Genomic DNA, 4,734 nt, shown 5'->3' on the forward strand with positions numbered 1-4,734 from the left:
CACACACACACACATATATATATATATATATATATATATATATATATATATACATACATACATACATACATACATATATATATATATATATATATATATATATAAAGCACAATTTATTCGCGTTTAGAGTTGTTCAAAACTGATGTACTACTGTGTATATATATATATATATATATATATATATATATATATATATATATATATGTATGCATATATATATACACACACGTGTGTATGTGTATGAATATATGTATATATATATATACAAATGCATCAATATATACATACATGCTTTCCTACAGCATGCTTACAAGTATATATAAACGCAGTCATTCAACCATACGCCTTTCTCCCTCCATGTATACACATTCATCTATTTCTAAATGCATACATGTATATTATGCATAAATGCATATAAATACTTTACAATTTTATAGTTTCGTCACTGGCACCTTTACGACCGCACTGACAATGGATTGACCTACTACTACTACTACTACTACTACTACTACTACTACTACTACTACTACTACTACTATCGTGGGGGTTATATGGTTTGTAAATGACTTATGGTTAGTATCGATTTCCGTCCATCGATCACTGAAAACTAATATTGGCACTCCGCCAAAATCGATGTCAAATCATTCTAACCTACACAGCCATACACTAGATGCTCACGAGTATTTACATTCACTAATGTGTGTGTGTGTATTTAATATAAACATAATAAGCATAGAATATGCACATAGACTCATTGTGCATGTGGGACACGCCCAACTCATCAGATGCTAGAAGAAGAGTGAAAGATGGCCTACATTGGTCCGTTCAGGTCACGTGGTATTACTGTTGTAAATGAGACACCAGATATTTTCGTTATTTTTAGATCCACTTGTTTGGACAGGACATTTTGCCACTTTCACGACAGGATAAAAGTATAGGATAATCAGCGACATCAGTTCCTTGCTTTGAGTGAAGCTCATGGTTGGGTATGATGTTGGCGCGAGTCAGTAAGTTCACTCGTCATTCAGTTTACCTAACACCATCAAATTTGGTTACTCACCACTTAAAGAATGTTGCCACTTATGTGTACCAACAAAACAATGACTGAACAATGACTGTAGAAATGCTTCATGAGTCAGAACATAAAGAAAAAGTGGGAGAGGATTCCCCTCCTTGATAGGACCAATCGTGTGATTTGAAAAGGTTTTTGAAAAGTAACCATTTCGTATGTTCCGGAATCAAATTAAAACTGATTGTACTGAGGACAAACACCAAGAAACTATGGTTGACCCAGTCGAAAACTTTAGATGGATCAAAAATAATCAGAGTCCCGCCGAAATCGAGTTCGTCATCCACCCGTTCTAGAATGCAGCGTATCATCGGATATGCAACTGGTACTTAATTTATCAACCCCGAAAGGATGAAAGGCAAAGTCGACCTTGGCGAAATTTGAACTCAGAACGTAAAGACAGACGAAATGCTGCTATGCATTTCGCCTGATTCTGCTAGCTAACGATTCTGCCAGCTCGCCGTTATAAAAGAGGAATGAATATTGTGGTCTTCCTTGATAGACTGCATGAATAAAGACGAGATGGTCACGAGCAGAAAACTTTTGAATATAATTTTGGAGGTTCATAGCAGAACTGCAGCTAAACGCAAACAAAATGTCATCGATCTGTTATACATGTTATTTATATACCAAGATCGAATGACATAATCGCTTTCAACACAGCAATAAGCAAATACAGGAACTTCTCTTTGTCTCTCTCTATGTAGTTGCTCGCAAAATCTTTTTAAAATCGGAGAATACATTGGTTACATGTAGTCCTAGATACTTTTGTGTCTACAAAACATTAAAGAAAACGGTTATTTCAGAACTGGGGTGCCTTTGATGAGTTTTGCTTTATCATAACCAAACTGGGACTTCAGCAGCAGTGACGACAACAACAACGATATGATAACAAAATAGACACCACTTTTCAATAAAGCTGCGTAGTCGCCATTTTGTTCAGAGATAGCGGAAAGCAAAAACAAAAAAAAATGTCTGTAACAAAACAAAAGTAAACAATAAGTGAAATGAAAATGGCTGTGTTAAAAATTTACGAATTCACTCATTCCACTGGCTTTGTGTTTTTCCGTTCTCCCTGCGGGGAAAGGAAATTAATAAACTCATCAGAGTAGGATTGTATCATCAGGTGAGCCCTGCAACTAGAGTTGAAGTAACGAAACGAATAGAAAAACGTTATTGATATGGCATAATATCCGGTCTTAATAACTTGTCAATGCTACCCTTCAGTTCTCTCTCTTTCTCTCTCTCTCTCTCTCTCTCTCTCTCTCTCTCTCTCTCTCTCTCTCTCTCTCTCTTTCTCTCTCTTTTACTCTGTCTCTCATTCTCTGTCCCTTTATGTCTCTCTCTTCCTCCCTTTCCTCTCTCATCCTCACATCATTTCCGTGTGTTGCTATAGACATTTGGACTTTATGAATTTTCGCAGTTCTATGTATGTATGTATGTATGTATGTATGTATGTATGTATGTATGTATGTATGTATGCGTGCGTTTATGTATGTATGTATGCATGTGTACGTGTGTTTATGTATGTATGTATGCATGTGTGCGTGCGTTTATGTATGCATTATGCATGTGTGCGTGCGTGCATGTATGTATGTATTTATCTATCTATCTATTTATCTATCAGTCTGTCTGTCAGTCTGTCTGTCTCTCTCTTTCTCTCTTTCTCTCTCTCTCTCTCTCTCTCTCTCTCTCTCTTTCTCAATCACTCTATCTATCTATTTATCTTTATACATATACACACACACATGTATATGTATATAAAAAATACATATAGAATATATATGTATATATATAAATGCATACACACATATATGCATGCACATATGGATTGAATCAAACGCATACAAACAAACATACGCACAAACACGCGCGCGCATATATATATAACCTTTTTGTGCGTGGATACAAACAAGAACTCGTAAAATGGAAGTCAATAGGAAAAGGGGAATTATAATAATTTAATAAAGCCTAAGAGAACGAGGATTAAAATCAATTTCGTCTTTTGAACTACCAAATTACAACAAAAGAACCTCGAGTGTAGCTGTACATCTATAGCGAGGTGAAAGAGTGGAGACCGAAGAAAAAGAAGATAAATTGTTGAGTGGAGATAGGAGGAGAAAAAAAATGGAGTGAAAGATAAGGCGTATATTTGAAGACATATATGTTGGTTGGTAAAGTAGTGGTGAAGTCTGAATAGGCAAATTTGGAATAGGGAATGTAATTCGGTTGATTAGAACGAACGAAAAGGAATGTTTGGATTGAACTTTGTTATACGTCGGGAGAGTCATTACGCCAATAATAAACTTTCGCACTGGTTCAGTTGCACTTCCTTATTATATGTATGTATGTAGCCACCCACATATGTTCGTACATGTTGTTGGCACTCCGTCGCTAACGACGTCGAGGGGTTCCAGTTGATCCGATCAACGGAACAGCCTGCTCGTGAAATTAACGTGCAAGTGGCTGAGCACTCCACAGACACGTGTACCCTTAACGTAGTTTTCGGGGATATTCAGCGTGACAAAGTGTGACAAAGCTAACCCTTTGAAATACAGGCACAACAGAAACGGGAAGGAAGAGTGAGAAAATGTTGTAGTGAAAGAGTACAGCAGGGTTCGCCACCATCCCTTGCCGGAGCCTCGTGGAGCTTTTGGCGTTTTCGCTCAATAAACACTCACAACGCCCGCGGTCTGGGAATCGAAACCGCGATCCTATGACCGCGAGTCCGCTGCCCTAACCACTGTTCGTACATAGGTACATGATTACACACATGTATCTATATTTCTAATTTCTTTTCCTTCTTTCAGGGAAAGTTTGTAAACAGACTTTCTGTGTCTAAAGTGGAGACACTGCATTTCACTTGTGGGAATTGTTTGATAATGTCGTCAAACTATTTATCTCCCACGTTTGTTTTGTCTGATAATGTTGATAAATTGCGATTCACCGTGTTGGCTTATTTACTCGAAATATTACGAGCCAGAAGGAGTTATTGTGTTTGCAATTTTTTTAATGTGCAGTAGGTATGTGTGTACTAGAAGGAAATCTCCGTTCAAAGTTGGGAAAATACAGTTTCTGTTTGTGTGCTTATCTCTATAATTAGTTTATTTCATTTAAATTTTGATCGGTTAAAAAGTTGTATTCCTGAATCTAATAAATTTGGTTTTGTCGTTGACAACCACACAACGATAAAGAAATAATACGAAACAGAACTACTACATGATTTAATAAAAATTACAATACTATCAACATATATCTAAGGAAGCAAAAGTAATATACCTGTAATCAGAGATAAGACGAATATATTGATAAAAAATCGACAGTTTATTCAATGTCCCACAATGCCCTTACCAGGCAGGATTATTGAATTTAACTACAGTATACAACAGAAAATAAAACGAAATCGGAAAACAACATACATACATCATACATATTGTAGGCGTAGGAGTGGCTGTGTGGTAAGTAGCTTGCTTACAAACCATATGGTTCTGGGTTCAGTGTCTTCTACTATAACCTCGGGCCGACCAAAGCTTTGTGAGTGGATTTGGTAACGGAAACTGAAAGAAGCCCATCGTATATATATATATATGTGTGTGTGTGTGTGTGTGTGTGTATGTTTGTGTGTCTGTGTTTGTCCCCCAACATCGCTTGACAACCGATGATGG

This window comes from Octopus bimaculoides, chromosome 8, assembly GCF_046866305.1.
Source record: "Octopus bimaculoides isolate indiv1 chromosome 8, ASM4686630v1, whole genome shotgun sequence".
Classification (NCBI taxonomy): domain Eukaryota; kingdom Metazoa; phylum Mollusca; class Cephalopoda; order Octopoda; family Octopodidae; genus Octopus; species Octopus bimaculoides.